This window comes from Gorilla gorilla, chromosome 2 (genome assembly GCF_029281585.2).
Source record: "Gorilla gorilla gorilla isolate KB3781 chromosome 2, NHGRI_mGorGor1-v2.1_pri, whole genome shotgun sequence".
NCBI classification, from domain to species: domain Eukaryota; kingdom Metazoa; phylum Chordata; class Mammalia; order Primates; family Hominidae; genus Gorilla; species Gorilla gorilla.
Genome location: NC_086017.1, coordinates 36,648,982 through 36,672,348, shown reverse-complemented (window position 1 = coordinate 36,672,348; position 23,367 = coordinate 36,648,982). Strand labels below are relative to the sequence as shown.

Here is a 23,367-nt window from a genome sequence, read left to right as displayed (position 1 = left end):
AGAGCTGGTTTATACAGAAGCATAAGGGAGGTACTTGATAATTTTTATCTACTTCTCTCCACATCAGGAAGAGTTTCAGAAAACTAGGGCAAACTTATAAACTCCATCAAGCTCTCTTCCAATTCCATACTGAGAGATGCTGATATTTACCTAGGATATCCTCATCTTTTTCACTTGGGCAAAAGGCATGTGAAGTTTAGATCTTAGAGAAAAATATCTTAGTATATGAGAAGTTGGTAAAAAAAAAAAAAAAAAAAAGTCCTCAGGACTCTTGCTTTCTTTATCACACTGCCCCTGACCAATAGATGTCACTTTTAATCATGCGGACTCTAACAGCAAATCTATTCACTGAGGACAAAAGGCTGTTGAGGGTTTATGCCAGATCCCTGCCTGTCTCACCAGAATCAGAATCAAATTTCATTTATCCATCTATCTATTTATCTATCAATCAATTGATGTATTCTCTCTCTTTTTCTTTTTTCATGTATTCATCAAAAATATTGAGTCAATTACATGTTAGGTCCTGTGCTAAGTTGTGGAAAAAAAAATAAATGCGTCATAAGCTCTTAGCACACATATAGTCTATAGTAAGAAAGACTGACAATCAATCATTATAGAAAGTAAATCATGGTGAACTGGCAAGAGTGTAGACAGAATGCTGGAAGACTCCTCAGTGAATTGTCCCCAGGTCAGAGCCATCTGAGCAGGCTGCTGCAGAAATATTCTTTCCCTCCTTTCTATCCCTTAGGATGGCTTGGTTTTTTTTGAGCATGGAGAGAAGAACAAGGAGTCAGTCAATACAGAAATACTTTGAGGAACTTCATCTCAATGTTAGACATCTTGCTTCTGAAACTACACCCTGAACAGTGAGTTTCATTACATAGATAATCTTCCTTTCCAAAAGATAATTAGCTGTCTAGTGATTTCTGACCTGAGAGGCTTGGGACTCAATCATGAAATATAAACCTAGATATTTTGTATCTGAGCATAGCTGTTTTTTATAACTACTAAGACCACTGTGAAATGCTGACTTCTTCTCAATCTGGAGATCAAACAACTTGTGTGATTTTCCAGCCATGCCAAGAGTTTTCTTCCTCCCCCTCCTCTCTCGTCACATAGATCTAAAAAGGCATTTTTAGACCTAAGGGTAAACTAGAAGACAACCTTGCAAATAAATTTCTGGTGCCATCTTTCATTAATACCTTTCAGTGGCAGTGGAAAGGAGTGCCGTCAGAGTGTAATTTCACTTACAAAGTCAAGCAGAAAATGAATTTCTCTTTGTGCCAAGTCTGTATCAGTGAGCATGACTGTTTCGAGGCCAGCTTCTGAAATCAAGGGAGTCAGTTCAGGGGAGCATTAAATTACCACAAAAAGGAAAACAATTTGCATCATTGAAGTGTAATAGGAGTGGAGGAAGATTTTTACATGAAATACAGCCTTTTAAAAAGTTGTTTTATAAAAGACGACTTTAATGCTCTCGTAATGCTACACTAGTCATACTTTCCTAAAACAATTATAATGCTACATTAGTCCTAACTTCCTGGACTACCATAGTGTTCAGTTAATTATAACTGAGGTTAAAAAATGTGTGACAGTATTCCTGTTGGTGATGAGAAGGTGATTAATGTCTAAAAATGGAACACACTCCAGGTCCCACAAGATCTACTGGAAGGTCAGCCTAAACTCTCTTACTTGAACTTCCTTTACAGCATGAAGAATTCTTTCTGGGCTGCTACAGAAGCTCTTGGTCTTTGGGGTCATATTTTCCTGGGTTAAAAATATCACCTCTGCTATTTTGAGGCTGTGTGAGCCTGGACAGTTTGTCGAATATTTTAAGCCTCACCTTTCTTATCTGGAACATGGCAAAAATAGTACCTATCATATGATTCTCTTAACATAAACTAGGTGGCATATGTAAAATACTAACAAATGCTGACAAATGATGCAATTTACCTCTTGAGTCTTTTCCTACATAAGGGTAAGGGCTATACTTTATAAGCACACTTCAACAGGTAAGTGTTTTGGTCCCCAGAGAATGAGGCAAATGGCTTATGGAGCATCTTTATTCCCTCAAGGACAGAGTATGAAAATGTAGAATAAATGATCAATGTCATGAGAGGGGAATGTGAAAATAAGATCGATTGAGAATATAATGCATTAATGTACTTACTAAGATTCATTACTGTGACTTTTGCAAAATGGACTGATTTTGACCATGTATTTGGTACCATGAGTTTTAATGACCATCTTCAAAGTTGCTGGATTCTAAAACTCTTTTGAGTGTCACTGGATATCAAGGTCTTCCTTTTATCAGCCAGATGTATGGAATTCCAGATTTCAACCAGCTTTTTTTGTGATTTTCTTTCTCCAGTTGGTGTGACAACATAACGTTTGAATAATTCCAGTTATTTTGGCCTTGTTTTATCTGATTAGTTTGTTTTACTCTATGTCACGTGTCATAAAATATAGACCAAATTACAGTGCTATCACTGTAATCTATTCTTCACACATGCAGTCATGGTGATCTTATAAAAGAATCAATTGAAGAATGATGTTTCCCTGTGTAAAAGCTTCAAACGTATTTCTTTATACTAAGGATAAAATTCAAACCTCCTGTCATAGGCATTATAGGGCTTCCTCATACCCTGACCTCATCTCTCCCTGTTGTCTCCTTTAGCCACCACACTCTAGCCCCACTAGTCTTTCCCCTCCTGGATTATTTTGCCAGCCTTGTTCTGGCCTCCAGTCCTTTGCCACCACCGTCTAGAATGGTCTTTCCTAGGACCTCACATGGCCGACTCCTTGTTATCATTCAGCTTCTAGTGCAAGGGTTAATGCCTCAGAAAGACCTTTAATCTAAAGTAGTCACCTCCTTTTCATTCTGTTTTATTTCCTTTTTAGAATGCATCACTATGTGAACTTATTTGGCTTATCAATTTATTTTCTTTAGACTATGTGTCTCCAGCACCTTCACTACCAGCACCTCCCTGACCCCCACTAAAATCTAAGTTCCATTTAAAGTGAGGGGATTTACATCTCTACTATTTGGAACAGTGCATGCTACTTATTCAATGAATAAATAAATGTTTTTTTTCTTACTGTAAGCCTTCTTGCTTAGTGTTTTTGTCTTCAGAAAGACTAGCTTATAAACATCTGAACTAAAAATAGATTAGTGGAAGAACAAAAATCTGAATAGCTCTCCCATCTTATACCCCTTGCCCTCCAAAATGGTAAAAGGTCCCTGGAGTGGGAATGAAAAGATGTGAATTCTAGTTGATGACCTGGTATGAACCATTTGAAGTGACACTTCAAGTAATTGCTTCACTTATCTAGGCCTGTGTTTCTTCATGTATTAATCAAGTAGATTTTTTTTCTAAGATATCTTTCATTTCTACCATCTTATAATTCTAATGGAAGTGACAAATCTGGGAAGTCTGATGTTAAAGTAGATATTTATAAAATTTTGCACATGGTTGAGGTTAATGAACAGATGAACTATTATTGAAATCTCTGAAATTTGCTCTAGGTTTATGTCATAGGAGTTTCTTACATAGAATTTTAAGGATATGGAACATACATCTCCATCCTTAGTGCCAGAATGGGAGATGGGAAGCTATAAATTTTACCCATCATCTTCTGTGTGGAGGAGACAACCAGACTTCACAGAAGATATTTGTAACACAGATAGCATTGTAACTTTAAGCCATGTTGCTTACATAAGGTGCAGACAAAAGTACTAGCTGATCAAAGCACTCTTCCTACTTTTCAACCGATGACTCTACTATTACATAGATAGGCCTTTAAAAGGTGTGAACAATTTTGATACGTTCTATAAGGCCTGAGTTCCGGTTTCACTTCCATTGGTAAGTAGTTGTATGTCCTCAGGCACTTTGGGGCTTCAGTGAGCCCATCTTTGAATTACTCCCAAGGACTCCCCTTCCCCTGCCAAATTCACGAAAATTGTGATTTTTTTATCTTCTAATTTTTTGAAGTAATATTTACTGTAAGTAACAATTAATTTACACAGATCCTTAAAATTATGTAAAACAGAAGATTGGTCAAAAATGAAAGTAAGTAGAATTTTTAGGAAAAAAATTCAACCTTAATGATATCTATTCAGCATATTGGCCTTCTCCAGGGTGGAAGAGAGGTTGAGATGAAGAAAGAGACTGTAACAAGGTATTTCTTCCTTCCTTTCATAAGAGGAAATTTAGTTTGGTGTAGCCAGAATGCAGTACAATTACTATGGACCAATTGTTCAGTGACCTATATGACATGAGTTGTTTATTGATCTATGGAGTAATCTGTTATATGAAATGAGGAAGACAGAGAACAGAAAACAACAATGTTCAGATTGGGACATGTACACTCCAGAGAAATGAAAATACCTCTAACTTTATTTTAAGTGGAACCAGCAAGGATCCACTGACCGTTTCAAGAGAAGCAAAGTGATTAGATACAAATTTTGACTCCATCTTAAAAAAAATTCAATAAGCTTTTCTTTCACAATTCTTTATTTTTAACATAACAAACTAATACAACCAAATATTTTTGTCATCTATTTTGTTTGCTTTTGTCTTCTTTCCTATCTCCTATTTACATAAAGAATTCTTTATTCTCCAGCCTCTGTCCCCTTTATTTTGTTTCTTATTTTGAAGATTTTTCGTAGTGTTAATCTTCTGCTGATTATGAGTTTTTCATGTAATTGCTTAAATATAAACATTTCTAATAAAATCTATACTCTTTCCTCTCTCCAAAAAAGAAAATTTCCTATGCTTGCCTAAGCCTCTGCTAAATATCGCCTTTAATTTCCTGTCATTGTGAAAAATTATACCACTTCACTCTATTTTATTAAACCTTTTTTTTTTTTTTTTTTGAGATGGAGTCTCACTGTGTCGCCCAGGCTGGAGTGCAGTGGCAAGATCTCGGCTCACTGCAAGCTCTGCCTCCCGGGTTCAGCCATTCTCCTGCCTCAGCCTCCAGAGTAGCTGGGACTACAGGCGCTCACCACCACACCCGGCTAATTTTTTTTTTATGTTTTTAGTAGACATGGGGTTTCACCGTGTTAGCCAGGATGGTCTGGATCTCCTGATCTTGTGATCCACCCACCTCGGCCTCCCAAAGTGCTGGGATTACAGGCTTGAGCCACCACACCTGGCCTTATTAAACCATTTTTTCAGAAGCACTAAAAATTTTTTTTGTTTGTTTTCATAGGTTTTTGGGGAACAGGTCGTATTTGGTTACATGAGTAATTTCTTTAGTGGTGATTTGTGAGATTTTGGTGCACCCATCACCCAAACAGCATACACAGAACTCAATTTGTAGTCTTTTATCTCTCGCCCCTTTCCCACCTTTTCTCCTTGAGTCCCCAAAGTCTATTGTGACACTCGTAGGCCTTTGCATCCTCTTAGCTTAGCTCCCACTTATGAGTGAGAACATACGATGTATGGTTTTCCATTCTTGAGTTACTTCACTTAGAATAATAGTCTCCAATCTCATCCAGGTTGCTACGAGTACCATTTCATTCCTTTCTATGGCTGAGTAGTATCCTATTGTATATACATATACCTCTTCATTTTGATTGTTCTTTAAAAACGTATACTTAATTTAAAAGGATGGTACACTTATTTCATTTGCAATAAAAATACACAAAGCAGAACATAGTGTGAAGTATTTATTGAATTTTAAGCTTCTCCTAATAGTGAGCTAGGTGATATAGTTCAACTCTTTCCTCGAGGCAACAATAATACTTAAGTGAAGGAAGAATCATCTTCAAAAAACAAGACACAATAAAATGTTGATATGGTTAGCATTTGAAGAGGTGAATCAGAGATGCTTCATCCTATTGTCATTAAAGAGATAAGTACATTTTAATTAAGCAACTAATTAAACAACAACTACTGTTGTTATTACTGGAAGTCTTGTAGTATGATTTGCCTTTTAAACTGTGTTCATGAGATACTTTGTTTAAAATTTTTAAAAACGTAAAAACTAAACGGATACTTGTCAATAGTAATAAGTGCCATGATGAAAATAGAAGATGGTAATCTTCAGGAGATGAACTGGTATATATGTGGGTCGAACTTTAGATGTGGTTGGCAGCTGGGGCTTATCAGAGAATGTGATTTTAAGCTAAGATCTCAATTTAAATAAGAAACCACCTATGCTGATAGGTTGATCTGTGCAGGAAACCACCATGGCACACGTCTTTCTATGTAACAAACCTGAACATCCTAAACATGTACTCCAAACATAAAAGTTGAAGAAAAAAAGACTTTGCAGCAAAAAAAAGACCACCCAAGTAATGGGCTTATCATGTTTGAAGAACAAAGGAAGGAAATGTATTAATTTTCTGTGGCTGCATAAGAAATTACCACAAAGTTATTGACTTAAAACAACTCACATTTAGCATCTCATATTTTTTGTAGGTCAAGATTCTATCATGTGTACCTGGGATCTCTGCTTAGGGGAATGTCTGAGTCAAGAATGCTGAGCTGCATTTTCATCTGGAGTTTGGGGTCCTATTCCAAACTCACTAGTTGGCAGAATTTAATTCGTTGCGTTTTTTTCTTGCGGGATATTCAGAGGGTTGCTTCCAGCTCCTTAAGGACTGCCTTCAGGTCCTAGCACATGACTCTCTCACAACATGGCATCTTTCTTCTTCAAGGATAGCAAGAGTCTCTCTAGTCCACCAAGACAGTCTTATGTAATAGTAGGTAATCATGGAGTGACTATCCCATCATATTTTCTGTGTAACATAACCTAATCAAGAGGGTGTCTGCTATCACATCATATTTACAGGTTCTGCTCATACTCAAGGGGAAAATATTAGTCAGGGAATATATACCAGTGCACAGAAATCTTGGTGGGCATCTTAGAATTCCGACTGTCACAAGCAGTGAGACGGAACTGTAGTGAGTGAGGTACAATATAAAGTCAGAGAGATACCCGTTGGACAGGAATGTAAAGTCTTCCAGCCTTGATAGGGAGTATGGATTTTATTGTAATTGCGGTGGGAAGCCAATAAAAGTTTTAACTATTCAGTAGTAAATAATTGATTTGCCAAAGGGATATATAGTACACAAATCCATGAACTGGGGTTTGCTTTACGCATCAGCTGTTAATTATTAATAACTTAAACACTGATTATAAACAAAGGGAAGTTCTAACAAAGTTAGAATGTCTTGTTTTGAAATTCAAACTAAAATTTAAAAAATAATTAATTTATTTATTTTTTATTATACTTTAAGTTTTAGGGTACATGTGCACATTGTGCAGGTTAGTTACATATGTATACATGCGCCATGCTGGTGTGCTGCACCCATTAACTCGTCATTTAGCATTAGGTGTATCTCCTAAAGCTATCCCTCCCCGCTCCCCCCACAACGGTCCCCAGAGTGTGATGCTCCCCTTCCTGTGTCCATGTGTTCTCATTGTTCAATTCCCACTTATGAGTGAGAATATGCGGTGTTTGGTTTTTTGTTCTTGTGATAGTTTACTGAGAATGATGATTTCCAATTTCATCCATGTCCCTACAAAGGACATGAACTCATCATTTTTTATGGCTGTATAGTATTCCACGGTGTATATGTGCCACATTTTCTTAATCCAGTCTATCATTGTTGGACATTTGGGTCAGTTCCAAGTCTTTGCTATTGTGAATAATGCCGCAATAAACATATGTGTGCATGTGTCTTTATAGCAGCATGATTTATAGTCCTTTGGGTATATACCCAGTAATGGGATGGCTGGGTCAAATGGTATTTCTAGTTCTAGATCCCTGAGGAATCACCACACTGACTTCCACAATGGTTGAACTAGTTTACAGTCCCACCAACAGTGTAAAAGTGTTCCTATTTCTCCACATCCTCTCCAGCACCTGTTGTTTCCTGACTTTTTAATGATTGCCATTCTAACTGGTGTGAGATGGTATCTCATTGTGGTTTTGATTTGCATTTCTCTGATGGCCAGTGATGGTGAGCATTTTTTCATGTGTCTTTTGGCTGCATAAATGTCTTCTTTTGAGAAGTGTCTGTTCATGTCCTTCTCCCACTTTTTGATGGGTTTGTTTGTTTTTTTCTTGTAAATTTGTTTGAGTTCATTGTAGATTCTGGATATTAGCCCTTTGTCAGATGAGTAGGTTGCAAAAATTTTCTCCCATTTTATAGGTTGCCTGTTCACTCTGATGGTAGTTTCTTTTGCTGTGCAGAAGCTCTTTAGTTCAATTAGATCCCATTTGTCAATTTCGGCTTTTGTTGCCACTGCTTTTGGTGTTTTAGACATGAAGTCCTTGCCCATGCCTATGTCCTGAGTGGTAATGCCTAGGTTTTTTTCTAGGGTTTTTACGGTTTTAGGTCTAACATTTAAGTCTTTAATCCATCTTGAATTGATTTTTGTATAAGGTGTAAGGAAGGGATCCAGTTTCAGCTTTCTACATATGGCTAGCCAGTTTTCCCAGCACCATTTATTAAATAGGGAATCCTTTCCCCATTGCTTGTTTTTCTCAGGTTTGTCAAAGATCAGATAGTTGTAGATATGCGGCGTTATTTCTGAGGGCTCTTTTCTGTTCCATTGGTCTATATCTCTGTTTTGGTACCAGTACCATGCTGTTTTGGTTACTGTAGCCTTGTATTATAGTTTGAAGTCAGGTAGTGTGATGCCTCCAGCTTTGTTCTTTTGGCTTAGGATTGCCTTGGCGATGCAGGCTCTTTTTTGGTTCCATATGAACTTTAAAGTAGTTTTTTCCAATTCTGTGAAGAAAGTCATTGGAACCTTGATGGGGATGGCATTGAATCTGTAAATTACCTTGGGCAGTATGGCCATTTTTACGATTTTGATTCTTCCTACCCATGAGCATGGAATGTTCTTCAATTTGTTTGTATCCTCTTTTATTTCCTTGAGCAGTGGTTTGTAGTTCTCCTTGAAGAGGTCCTTCACATCCCTTGTAAGTTGGATTCCTAGGTATTTTATTCTCTTTGAAGCAATTGTGAATGGGAGTTCACTCATGATTTGGCTCTCTGTTTGTCTGTTGTTGGTGTATAAGAATGCTTGTGATTTTTGTACATTGATTTTGTATCCTGAGACTTTGCTGAAGTTGCTTATCAGCTTAAGGAGATTTTGGGCTGAGGCAATGGGGTTTTCTAGATATACAATCATGTCGTCTGCAAACAGGGACAATTTGACTTCCTCTTTTCCTAATTGAATGCCCTTTGTTTCCTTCTCCTGACTAATTGCCCTGGCCAGAACTTCCAACACTATGTTGAATAGGAGTGGTGAGAGAGGGCATCCCTGTCTTGTGCCAGTTTTCAAAGGGAATGCTTCCAGTTTTTGCCCATTCAGTATGATATTGGCTGTGGGTTTGTCATAGATAGCTCTTATTATTTTGAAATACGTCCCATCAATACCTAATTTATTGAGAGTTTTTAGCATGAACGGTTGTTGAATTTTGTCAAAGGCCTTTTCTGCATCTTTTGAGATAATCATGTGGTTTTTGTCTTTGGCTCTGTTTATATGCTGGATTACATTTATTGATTTGTGTATATTGAACCAGCCTTGCATCCCAGGGATGAAGCCCACTTGATCATGGTGGGTATGCTTTTTGATGTGCTGCTGGATTCAGTTTGCCAGTATTTTATTGAGGATTTTTGCATCAATGTTCATCAAGGATATTGGTCTAAAATTCTCTTTTTTGGTTGTGTCTCTGCCCGGCTTTGGTATCAGAATGATGCTGGCCTCATAAAATGAGTTAGGGAGGATTCCCTCTTTTTCTATTGATTGGAATAGTTTCAGAAGGAATGGTACCAGTTCCTCCTTGTACCTCTGGTAGAATTCGGCTGTGAATCCATCTGGTCCTGGACCCTTTTTGGTTGGTGAACTATTGATTATTGCCACAATTTCAGATCCTGTTATTGGTCTATTCAGAGATTCAACTTCTTCCTGGTTTAGTCTTTGGAGAGTATATGTGTCGAGGAATTTATCCATTTCTTCTAGATTTTCTAGTTTATTTGCGTAGAGGTGTTTGTAGTATTCTCTGATGGTAGTTTGTATTTCTGTGGGATCAGTGGTGATATCCCCTTTATCATTTTTTATTGTGTCTATTTGATTCTTCTCTCTTTTTTTCTTTATTAGTATTGCTAGCGGTCTATCAATTCTGTTGATCCTTTCAAAAAACCAGCTCCTGGATTCATTAATTTTTTGAAGGGTTTTTTGTGTCTATTTCCTTCAGTTCTGCTCTGATTTTAGTTATTTCTTGCCTTCTGCTAGCTTTTGGATGTGTTTGCTGTTGCTTTTCTAGTTCTTTTAATTGTGATGTTAGGGTGTCAATTTTGGATCTTTCCTGCTTTCTCTTGTGGGCATTTAGTGCTATAAATTTCCCTCTACACACTGCTTTGAATGCATCCCAGAGATTCTGGTATGTTGTGTCTTTGTTCTCGTTGGTTTCAAAGAACATCTTTATTTCTGCCTTCATTTCGTTATGTACCCAGTAGTCATTCAGGAGCAGGTTGTTCAGTTTCCATGTAGTTGAGCGGTTTTGAGTGAGATTCTTAATCCTGAGTTCTAGTTTGACTGCGCTGTGGTCTGAGAGAGAGTTTGTTATAATTTCTGTTCTTTTACATTTGCTGAGGAGAGCTTTACTTCCAAGTATGTGGTCAATTTTGGAATAGGTGTGGTGTGGTGCTGAAAAAAATGTATATTCTGTTGATTTGGGGTGGAGAGTTCTGTAGATGTCTATTAGGTCCGCTTGATGCACAGCTGAGTTCAATTCCTGGGTATCCTTGTTGACTTTCTGTCTGGTTGATCTGTCTAATGTAGACAGTGGGGTGTTAAAGTCTCCCATTATTAATGTGTGGGAGTCTAAGTCTCTTTGTAGGTCACTCAGGACTTGCTTTATGAATCTGGGTGCTCCTGTATTGGGGGCATATATATTTAGGATAGTTAGCTCTTCTTGTTGAATTGATCCCTTTACCATTATGTAATGGCCTTCTTTGTCTCTTTTGATCTTTGTTGGTTTAAAGTCTGTTTTATCAGAGACTAGGATTGCAACCCCTGCCTTTTTTTGTTTTCCATTTGCTTGGTAGATCTTCCTCCATCCTTTTATTTTGAGCCTATGTGTGTCTCTGCACGTGAGATGGGTTTCCTGAATACAGCACACTGATGGGTCTTGACTCTTTATCCAATTTGCCAGTCTGTGTTTTAAAGGTATTTTAATTTACAGAGAATAGTGATTTTCATTAAGGAGTCTTCCTTACTCATATAGAGGCTTAGCAACAAAGATATACAGAATTTGACATCTAGTATTTGATACATTTGCTAAATTTTTTCTCTGCCATGGGTTTTATATGGTATTTAGTTTTTGACTATGGCATGTATACATTATAGCTAGTAGATAAACTTTAAGGTCTTTCATGAGGAAAGATTTCTTTTGAAAGTCTACATATACACATATATCTGCGACATATCTCCTGATATTGCCCTAACAGCTCTTATCAGAGTGTTTGTCTTTCCCTGGCATATGCTCTTTCCATTTGCTTGGTTAGGTACTGAATGGACTTTATGCATAGTTGACCATTTTAAATTCTTTTTTATGTGAAGCCCTTGAAAGAATTAAAGGGCATAAGTCATGTATATCAAACTTCTTCCTTAATAAAACTTTATCATTTAAAGTTGCTGTATGCTAGGCAGAATTTATTTGATTTAATAAGTTACAAAAATTATTTTTAAATAATCACAAAATTGGGCTCAACAGAGCCCCTTGCATTTTTCCTAAACAAATTTTCTGTTTAAATTCTGAGATTTATTAAGAACATTTGTTTATAAATTGTAAGAGGCTCTCTCTCTCTCTTTCTCTCTCTCTCTGTACCTTCTCTCCTTCCCATAAACCTGCTTCTCTTCCTCACTGAGGTTAAATGCCTCATTTTACTCTATAACTGCATATGGCAGTAAAATAATTTGAATTTGCTCTTCTTCTAAGAATATTTTAATATAAATGTAAAACACAACATTTTCCTTTTTGTTTCTCTGAGTTTGCATTTTGAGCATGGTCAGTTAAAGGGAGAAGTTAGAGTCTGTCAATCCTAATATTTTCTGGCATATTTTATGAGTTGCTAATAAAACATGTAGAATGTACTAGTTGGAGTCTTAAACAATACAAGGTAAACAAACAGTTACCTTGTATTGTTTCCCTGGCCATACTCTACAGGTAATTCAAATGACTCAAAAAAATGAGAAACCCAAAGAAAAAGTAATCACATCAAAATTAAACGACTTCACCTGGCATGTAAAATACATGGCATCAGTTAGCTACCCTTAATGAAGCCAGAATGTATCTATGTCATTGTCAAAGACTAAACACCAGTTAAAACTTCTGGTAGTTGATGATTGGTTACCTTAGTTGCAGCAATTTTAGTAAAAGAATTAAATATTTCTATATTTGGTGACCCAGGTAATCTTTAGGAAGTGCAACTGAATTTCAGTATTAACTGTCGTTTAATATTTGCACCTCTTGCAAATCCATTATGTTTACTCACTTGAAACTATTATTCTTTTGACATACCAAATCTGAATCGCATTTAAGACACGTAACTTCTTCCTTTGATATAAAATGAAATCACATTCTTTTATCGAGATTCTTGGTTAAAAACATGATAGACTTGATTTTAGTGGTAAGTGTCAAAGTATTACTTCTGATCTGAGTCTTGGTTGTCATTGGTTGGAAACTGCACTGGGTATATTCACCCATATAGTTACTCTATTTACAAGACAGTTTTTTCTTTTTTACATTCTGGGTTTATGCTTCATTAGATACATCCGAATTTGATGAACTTAGATCAATTTTTATAAATTTATTTATGTTCCACTTCTTAGCACTCAGTATATTTCAGATGTTTGGCTTTTAATGTCCTATACTTAATCAAGTTCACTGGCTCTGTGTGACTCTTTCTAAGACTCATTGTGTGAATAGTTGTACAAACTCTTGAAGTTCTTATTTTTCCATAAGGCAAAAATTACTGCTTTGGCACCAAATATGCAGGATTCATACAGATTAAATGAAAATATACATAGTTCTTCTGAAAAGACCTTGTTTAACAAACAAAGCACAGCTTCTACAGAAACATAAAGGCTTTTATATCTTTTTTAAGCTTTAATTTTAAGGTTTTTAAATTTTTTTCTTGCATTTTGATGTAGGCATTTAGTTTCATAAGTTTTCCTCTTAACACTGCCTTAGCTATGTCCCAGAGAATCTGGTATGTTGTATCTTTGTTCTTCTTAGTTTCAAAGAACTTCTTGATTTCTGCCTTAATTTCATTATTTACCCAAAAGTCATTTAGGAGCAGGTTATTCAAATTCCATGTAATTGTATGTTTTTTGAATGAATTTCTTAGTCTTGATTTCTAATTTGATTGTACTCTGGTCTGGGAGATTGTTAGGATTTCTATTCTTTTGTATATTCTGAGGAGTGTTTTACTTCTGATTATGTGATTTATTTTAAAGTATGTGCCATATAGCAATGAGAAGAATGTATATTCTATTGTTTTGGGGTGGAGAGTTCTATAGATATCTATCAGGTCCATTTGACCCACTGCTGAGATCAGGTCCTGAATACCTTTATTAATTTTCTGTCTCAATTATCTAATACTGTCAGTGGAGTGTTAAAATTTCCCACTATTATTGCGTGGAGGTCTAAGTATCTTTGAAAGTCTCTAAGAACTTGCTTTATAAATCGGTTACTTCTGTGTTGGGTGCATATATATTTAGGATAGTTAGATCTTCTTGTTGAATTAAACCATTTACCGCTATGTAATACCCTTCTTTGTCCTTTTTGATCTTTGTAGGTTTAAAGTCTGTTTTATCTGAAACTAGGATTGCAAACTCTGCTTTTTTTCTCTTTTCCACTTACTTGGTAGATTTTTCTTCATTGTTTTATTTTGTGCCTATGTGTGTCACTGCATATGAGATAGGTCTCTTGAAGACAGCAGACCGATGGGTCTTGGTTCTTTATCTGGAACCATTATCTTGCCATTCTGTGTCTTTAAATTGGAGCATTTAGCCCATTTACATTCAAGGTTAGTATTGATAGGTGTGTATTTGTTCCTGTCATTATGATGCTAGCTGGTTATTTTGCAGACTTGTGGTTGTTTCATGGTGTCACTGGTCTGTCTTTATACTTCAGTGTGTTTTTGTAGTTGCTGGTAATAGTCTTTTCTTTCCATATTTAGTGCATCCTTCAGGTGCTCTATTAAAGTGGGTCTGGTGGTAATGAATTCTCTCAGCATTTGCTTGTCAGAAAAGGATCTTATTTCTCCTTTGCTTATGAAGCTCTGTTTGGTTGGACATGAAATTCTTTGTTGGAATTTCTTTCTTTAAGGATGTTGAACGTAAGTCCCCAATCTCTTCTGGCTTATAGGGTTTCTGTTGACAGGTCCACTGTTAGTCTGATGGGCTTCTATTGGTAGGTGGTTTGACCTTTCTTTCTAGCTGCCTTGGCATTTTTTCTTCTATTGCAACCTTGGAGAATCTAATGATTATGTGTCTTGGGGATGATCTTCTTGTGGAGTATCTTATGGGGGTCCTGTTTGTTTCTTGAATTTGAATGTTGGCTTGTCTAGCTAGGTTGGCAAAGTTTTCATGGATGATATACTGAGATATGTTTTCCAAGTTGGTTCCATTCACCCTTTTCTCTTTCAGGGATATCAGTGAGTGTAGATGTGGTCTCATTACTCAATCTCATATGTCTGGGAGGTTTTGTTCACTTCTTTTCATTCTTTTCTTTGCTATTCTTGTCTGACTGTCTTATTTCAGAAAGCCAGTCATCCAGCTCTGAGATTGTTTCCTCTGCTTTGTCTACTCTATTAATATTTATAATTTAATTACAGAATTCTTATAGTGTATTTTTCAGCTCTATCAGGTTGGTTACATTCTTTTCTATGCTGGTATTTTGTCTGTCAGCTCCTCCATTGTTTTATCATGATTTTTTTGCTTCTTTGGATTGGGTTTGAAGATACTTCTGTAGCCCAGTGATCTTTATTCCTAACCATATTATGAATTCTATTTCTGTCATTTCAGCCATCTCATTCTGGTTCAGAACCCTTGCTGTAGAGGTGCTGCACTCATCTGGATGAAAGAAGGCACTCTGAATTTTTGAGCTGTCAGGGTTCTTGCACTGATTCTTTCTCATCTCTGTGGACTTACCTACCTTTAATCTTTGAGGTTACTGACCTTTGGATTTTTTTAAATTCTATTTGATGACTTTGAGGGTTTGATTATAGTATAAAGTACTTCAGCTGACTGCTTTGTTTCTGGAAGATTTTAGGGGGCTAATGCTCAGCTCCTAACTCCTGGACTATGTGCTTTAACTCTGGGGGACTTATATAAGGTCCTGAATTTGTTCTCTGGCTCCTTGAGGTTAGAAATCCACTTCACTGAGGGGAGCAAGGTGCCCCAGACCGCTGGTCACTACACTCTGATGGGTGGTGTCAGCCAAACCATTTTATAGTGCAGTGACAGCAGGATCCATCTTCTTTAGCATGTGCCAGCAGCCATGGTAGCAGCAGCTGTGGTGGAGTGCTAGTAGGTGGGAGTTACCTATCTCCCTGTGGGCATTCTCCACAGTGGCAGAGGCAATGCAGCTGGTGGGGACAGGGAGTCCCTGCTGGTGACTGTGTGGACAGTCACGCTAGAGGTGGTGTTGGCTTGGGGGTGGGGCACTGGTAGGCTTAGCTCTGGCTGCCTTTTCTGTGCTCCACAGGCAGGAGTGGTCACCGGGGGTAGGGGAATTGTCCACTGTTTTCTGCACAGTGTTAGTGCAAGGGCATGGTACTTGTGAAGGTGGGGCTACCAAGGCTGTCTGCAATGGTGGTCATCTGGGGGAAGGGGAACAGACTGCTCTCCCATGAGCTGGTGGAGCAAAGAAGGCAAAAATCACCTGGACAAATATGCACCAGTAAAGTGATGTGGGGAGTTGCCATGGGTCTGGGACAAGCTGCAGTATGGGGAGGGTGCATGCAGGCTGCTGCATGGACTTAGGGGCTGCCCTGATGAAGCTGTCTGTGGGTCAGGCATGGCATGCCAGTGCAGAAGGTATGGTGTGGGCCCCTGAGTACTCCAGACTGCCCTGCAAGCAGGTGTGGCCAGGCTGGGGACCTGGGACAAGACAGCAGATCAAGAGGTGCTCAGGTCAGGCCAGTCTTGTCTGACTGGCAAGACTTTCCTGCAGAGTTTAGTTCTCCTAGGGCTAAAGTATCCTACAGGAGAAAGTCAAGCCTAGGGAAATGGCCATCCCTGGCCATGTTTTGCTATAGACCCTTCTGCACCAAACCCTCTGTGCTGCTCATCAGCTGGCTTGCTGTCCCTACCACTTCTCTAAGATGTCCCTGCCAACTTGAGTGTCCTTGGTGGTCAAGGAATTCTTCTCTTGTCAGGGTTCCAGAGGCCCTTGGTGGAAGTGGGTTGCTCCATGACAGTTTAACTCACCTGTTCCCCTGGAGCCCTTGGGGGCCAGAAATCAGTCCCAGTGCGTGGTAGCCCCATGCAGTTCCCAACCTTTTCCCTATTCATCCCAGCTTCTGTGTCTTCCCTCCATTCACTCTTGGTGCCTTGCCTCTGAAGACCTGTTAGGAGCATGTCAGGCATCTCAGTTTCTCAGTGCGAGCTGTTTCACCTGGCTGCATTTATTTGGCCATCTTGCCATCCCACTTTGGCTTTTATATCTTGAACATAATTTTGCAGCAGGGTAAATCATCCTCTTTCTTTGAGGTCTTTATTCCTACCTCTTATGATAAAACTTCTCTACAGAGAAGCCACATAACCCTCACAGCACACTCTCAGATCATTCACATTGCAGAACTGGAACAATGGTAAGACTTATGATGGTTTTGATAACCCTGTCCAATATTATCTTGAAAAAACAATTTCTAGTTTTTATTAATCATGATGGCTTTAATCCAAGTGTTTCTGTTTGTTCCATTTTTATATCCCATTAAAATACCATAAAAGGAATAAGCAAGAAAATAATAAGGATACTAGGATAAATAAAACTGGAGAGGAAAACAGTAGTAGGTGAAGCATGGCCTCAGTTGGAAGAGTGATGACTGACATAGCAGAGGAAGCTGAAACCTAAGAGCATACAGGATCAATAATAAGGAGAGGTTGATACCTCTTGCTCCGTCCTGGAAAATGTCAGAAATTGAAGAAGCCTGGGCAACATAGGGAGACTACCATCTCTTAAAAAAATTTAACTGGGTGTGGGTGTGGTTGTGCATGCCTATAGTTCCAGCTACTTGTTGGGGCTGGGAGGGAGTCATGCCATTGCAGTCCAGCCTCTAGTCTCAAAAAAAAAAAAAAAGAGGAAATTGAAGAACCAGTGAAATATGGATGAAGGCATGGGGCTGACTAGAAAGATAATTATATATTAATTAGTGAAATTAATATATAAGTTATTTACCAGTCTTACGTTTTGCAAGCAGCAATCTTTTCTCTGATCCCTGAAAAAAAGTGGAGGTTTATTGTTAGGAAAAATGGAAACAGAGTCTCAAGGCTCTAGGGCACACAACATAGGTGAGGTCAAAGGTAAAACAACATAATCAAAACAGGGAAGTTTGATCAAATTATGAGACCCTCAGCAACCCTTTTTCTCGTCCTCAAAAATGTCAGTACCAAGGTTTATTATTTCCCAGGCAGAGGAAAATAAAATTATTCTCTAGACTAATAGTGATGCAGGAATTTTCTCAGTCACTTTGCCAGCTGCGACCTCTGGCTGGCGACAACCGCTAACCCCACTGGGCCTAGCTCAGCCCCAGGCCTGCCACTGGAGATTCCCTGCCTACTTGGCCTGCCGAGACCAAGTCTGGCTTGCACACTGGCTCAGCCCATGGCTGGGCACACCCCAGCCCACCTGTATTATAGCTTGTGTACCTGTGTTCAGCAGTTCCTGAGCTCTTGTCCTGCATCCAAGAAGAATGGGGATGTGCTGAAAGTTGAAGGGTGAGGATGGACAGAGAAAAATTTTAATGAGTGACAGAACAGCTCTCAGTGGAGAGGAGATGAGGGGACATAGCGTCCCCCACCCCCACAGTCAGGTGTTTATTTTATTTTATTTTTTTCTCTCTGTGGCTGGGTCTGGGGCTTTTTATGGACTCAGAATGGGGAGTGGGTGCTGATTTGTTTGTCAGTACACAAAAAAAGTTTAAAGCAAAGACACCACTCAAAGGTGGGCATGGCAGTATAGAAAACCAAATTAGGCAAGGGTAGGTATATGTAAAATAGGCGAAGAGTGGGGATCAGTCAGAGGAAAGTGTGCCAAACAGGAAGACAGGTTCTCAATCTGGTCTGAGGATTTAACTTGTAGCTTGGCTTTCAGGCTTGAAAATCTCTTTGGCTTGGAGGTTGGCCCCTCCCCTGTCTGCCTAGGCAATTGACTGCCTCCAGTCACTATCGATTCCCTGATCTGAAAAGATACAGAACCATCATCCAAGGCTCCAGTTGCACAACTGTTTGGAGTTTGATGGCCTGAAGGTGAGAAGGGACAAACCAGGTTATTAGACAACATGTATAAAAATGAAACAAGGGGGTAAAGACAGCTTAAAAGTCCTGAGGCTGCCAACATGCCCTGATAACTGGTGGCTATAGTTATTGCTGCTAAGATTTGGGTGCATGGGGCTTGGCTTTGGTCAGCTTCTTTTGTCTTGTTTTCCCAAACAAGGAAACCTCTGGGTTATGGGCACCCTACTCACTCCTATCACCTGGCAGGATTTGCAGGATAACTGCCCAGAACTAGAATATTGATCCAGATTTTTACACTACCCATACCTTTTGTTTCTTCTGAGCTGTAGCTGGAAATCAGTGGTTGGTTCACAGAAATAAGCATGGTTAGTTTAAAATGTAGGTAAAAACTTAAAAACAACTAACAAAACTAGATTAAATGACAAGTATATGGTAAGTTTTGAAACATAATTTTTCTCTCTTCAGTCCTCATTTTTATTAAAAACAAATCATGATAGGACTGATTTCTTTGCAAAATAAACATCAGTCTTGTCCTTGGCCTGATTATTTGCATAAAGTACAGCAAGAATGATTATTTTCTCATAGGCTTTTTAAATTGGCTTTGATGGAACTCTGTTTTACAAGTAATCTCAGATAAGACTTTTTAAAGCCAAGCCCAGCCATGGGTTTATACCCTCAAATACCTATGAGTTGGGTACATTCCTCCCTTTTTGAGATCCCAAGAACATGAGGCTCCTGGGCCTGTTAGAAAGTGACATTCTTTACTCACCACAGGTTAGGAGTCCTGTATGGGGACTGTGTAGACAAAGTATGAGGCCAGTTTTCCCAAGGGGCTTTTATTGGCTCTGCAAGTCAAATTTGATTTCTTAAAGGGAAGCATACCCTTTTAGTCAAAGCCTTGGTAAAACAACCAGTTTCTCTAATTGTGTCCTGTTGCAAAAGAAAATGAATTTTTATTGCACTAACACAAATAACTATATTGCCATAAGTTAAGAATACTCAAAACAGTTTCCAAATTCTAGAGAAAGCAGGCAGGCAGAAACAAATATGCTCCAAATTTTGTTCACAGGAGTGTACTTTACTCAATTGTTAAAAGCTGTAGATAGCTCAAAAGAAAAGTTTCCTTGACTCTGAAAAACAAAATAATGATCAGCAATGTTTTAAGCAAAAAGTTAAGAAGAATTACTTCAATTTTCTGTTAGTTCAGTCCATTCCATTAACTCTTGTCCTGCTTGATATTCATGAACATTTCAGCTCTTACGAGTACTGTATATTTTCCTCTATTCCAATGTCACAATCTCCAAAGTTAGAAACTTGCATTTGAGAGCACCTGTAAAAGTCCTATAGCTGATTATAAACCATCTTTTAAAAGGATCAAAATAAGATGACATTTGTCTGTGAATGACAAAATGTCTTTGGGTAGCCACAGTAAAAAACACAATTGACAAAGACATTTGGTTATTTCTGTTGGGAACAGGCCCCCCAAAATCTGGCCATAAACTGGCCCCAAAACTGGCCATAAACAAAATCTCTGCAGCACTGAGACATGTTCATGATGGCCATAACACCCACACTAGATGGTTGTGGGTTTACCGGAATGAGGGCAAGGAACAACTGGCCCACCCAGGGCAGAAAACTGCTTAAAGTCCTTCTTAAACCACAAACAATAGCATGAGCAATCTGTGCCTTAAGGACATGCTCCTACTGAAGATAACTAGCCCAACCCATCCCTTTATTTCAGCCCATCCCTTCGTTTCCCATAAGGGATACTTTTAGTTAATCTAATATCTGTAGAAACAGTGCTAATGAATGGCTTGCTGTTAATAAATACGTGGGTAAATCTCTGTTCGGGGCTCTCAGCTCTGAAGGCTGTGAGACCCCTGATTTCCCACTTCACACCTCTATATTTCTGTGCGTGTCTCTTCAATTCCTCTAGTGCTGCTGGGTTAGGGTCTCCCTGACCAAGGTGGTCTCGGCAATTTCTAAGGTTTACAATAACTTAACATAATAACTTTAATCATGATTGATAACATATACTCATTCATTAGAATTTTAGAAATCCCATGAAATTTTGAAAGATATATTAATATTTTCACTAAAATGTAACCTGAAGATTAAACATTATTTTTATTTGGCAGTCTCGCATAACTAAACATGTCAAAAAATCCTGTTTACCTCTTTTTTGGATGCTCTAGGGGCCCTCTGTAGCATCCAAATATTAGGGGTTAGAAAAGACAACCTTGAAACTGAAGTTTGATTTGGGAAAGCCTGTTAAATATGTTAGAGGTTTAAAACACTTGATAATATGAAATAGAATTCCATATTACCATAAGTCATTTATTTAGCCAAAATGACTCAGACTTAGGTTTTCCAACAATCTGTCTCCTGTCTTCTCCTTTTTTTCAGTAGTTTATTCACAAGGTAAGCAAACGTTTTTCATTATTATTTACTATTACGTGAAAATCTTGTTCAAAGGAGAGAAAGTCAAATTGCACCCTTGCATTAGTCTACTATTAATGTTGACCCCATTTTTTAATGAAACCTTATAGATAATTCTATCCTATCTTAACCAGTTTGACCATGAGGTGAGATTCTTGTAAACCTTTTGTAACACTTTACAATTTTTTGTTAAAGAGTAAATCAGTGCCTTAAGAAAACCTTGTTTTGCTTTTATTTCAATGTTCAATTTATTTGGAAAAACATATAATGCCCATGTGAATTTAGTAAATATGTTCACACACAGAAGGTGAACCAGTAGTTGTGAGATTTTTCATTTGTCAAACTCCTAATTTGATTACTGGCCCGAGTGGAGACCTTCAAGAGCAGAGCTGGAAAAGCATGCAGTTTCTAGGGCCTAATAAGCAGATATAGCTAGGAAACAAAAATAGATTTTGAGAGGGTTTATCCACTTTTAATTCTTGGGGTTCCATGAGGAAAACAGAGGTTTCTTTCCATAATGGGGTCAGTGGCACCTTCTGTTTATCCCGGGGAGTCCCAGGCCATCATAAGTTATGTTAGTGCCTCTCATGCATGCATTAAGAGTGGCAAGACACAATGGAGAAAAATAATTCAGTTGACTGAAACAAACAAACAAACACCTTTTTCCAGTGAAACAAGATTGAAGTAGAGAAAAACATAAAGGCCTTTTAAATATACCTATAGCTTGGATATCCACTTTTAATTAAGCTGACTTTTAACCATAGCGCTTTTTAAGAAAATCCTTTTAAATCCCTTGCTACCTGACTTTAGCTGCACCAAGGAGCCAATATTTCCGGCTTTTGAACTTTGCCAAAAGTAACCTCACAGGTGAAACCAAGAAGCCTTAACCAAGGTTATGACTTAAAAATGATTGTAGCAGGTATTTTCAAAGAGATGGTAAGCAGTACTTAAAAAATCTAGAATCTTTAAGTGGTAGCTCAGAGAAAGGAAGATTTAAGAAAGGAAGCTAGAAGTTCACAGAGGGGGAGAGAATCAGCAAATGGTAAGTCATGCAGATATTAGCCAGAAAGTACTCATTCCCTAAGCCAGGATTAAACCCAGGCCACTATTGTAAAATGACAAAGACCCAAAGAAGCTACTGCCACGTGGTTAAAATGTCAAGCTCCCAAGGACATAAAACAAGATGGAAACCTCATTTATGTTTTTTCCCTTCAGAGACCTATAGCAAAGTTTGTAACTGAATAGTTTCCTGGGCTGGCTTGAGAAGTGGGCTTATTGGGTCCTAGGCCCATGTTCTATCCTGAGATATTCCTCATTAAGACAGAACCACATAGAAAGACACACAAAGCACATCAGATTGGCTACAGCTTAAAACTAGCCTCACAAATCCTTTTTTCCATTAATCAAAACTTTATAGAGGATATAAACAGTAATTTTTTACCATTCCTTTACCAGTTTGCAGAGGAAGAGAGAGGCCAGAAGTCTGACTGGCAATAACTTTTACACTTTTGTTGGAATGTCAGGCTTTGGGGTTCTTTTCCCAGTTTAACTTTAAGCCAAGCAGTTAAGGATTTAAGGTTTGAGGAAATTAAACTTTTCTCAGTTTGGGGGATGCATCTGAGGGGAGTGTCTTGTGGTACAGGGACAAAATTACCCATCTGTGAAGAGAAGACAGAGCAAGAAAAAGGCAAAAGAAGGCTTTTTTTCCACCCCCAAAGGACTGCCAGTGATTCAGGACATTGGTGTAGCTAAAGAATTCATTATTAGGACCCTAAAAGCAAATGCAACAAAAACAAAAATAAATAAATGGGAACTATTAGGCAAACAGATTTTTGCAAAAATATGGCAAAAACCACAATTACTTTTGCACCAACCTAATAATTAAACTAAAAAGTTTCTGCGAAGCAAAATAAATTATCAGCACAGTAAACAGACAACCCACAAAGTGGAAGAATGTATTTGCAAATCATGCATCCAAAAAAGGACTAGTACTCAGAATCTAAAAGGAACTCACAGAAATCAGAAAGAAAAATACAAATAATACCATCAAAAAGTGGGAAAAGGACATGAATAGACATTTCTCAAAAGAAGATACATAAACAGCCAACAAACATGTGAATAAATGTTCAATATTGCTAATCATCAGGCAAATGCAAATTTATGCCACAATGAGTTACCACCTTACTCCTGCAAGAATGGCCATAATTTAAAAGTCAAAAAACAATAGACGTTAGAGTGGATGTGGTGAAAAGGAACACGTTTATACTGTTGGTGGGAATGTAAATTGGTACAACCTCTATGGAAAACAGTATGGAGATTCCTTAAAGAACTAAAAGTAGATCTACCATTCAATCCAGAAATCCCACTATTGGGTATCTACCCAAAGGAAAAAAAGTCATTACCTAACAAAGACACATGCCCATGCATGTT

At 38.1% G+C, this 23,367-nt stretch overlaps 1 long non-coding RNA gene across 1 annotated transcript in view; it reads left to right on the top strand.

The window, feature by feature from the left end:
* The window catches only part of LOC129532656 (uncharacterized), a 102,209-nt gene that overhangs the window by 32,537 nt on the left and 46,305 nt on the right, over positions 1 to 23,367 (top strand). Inside the window, exon 2 of the long non-coding RNA XR_008678491.2 lies at positions 749 to 866. This is a non-coding gene — a long non-coding RNA (uncharacterized lncRNA). The remainder of the gene's footprint in view (positions 1 to 748; positions 867 to 23,367) is intronic.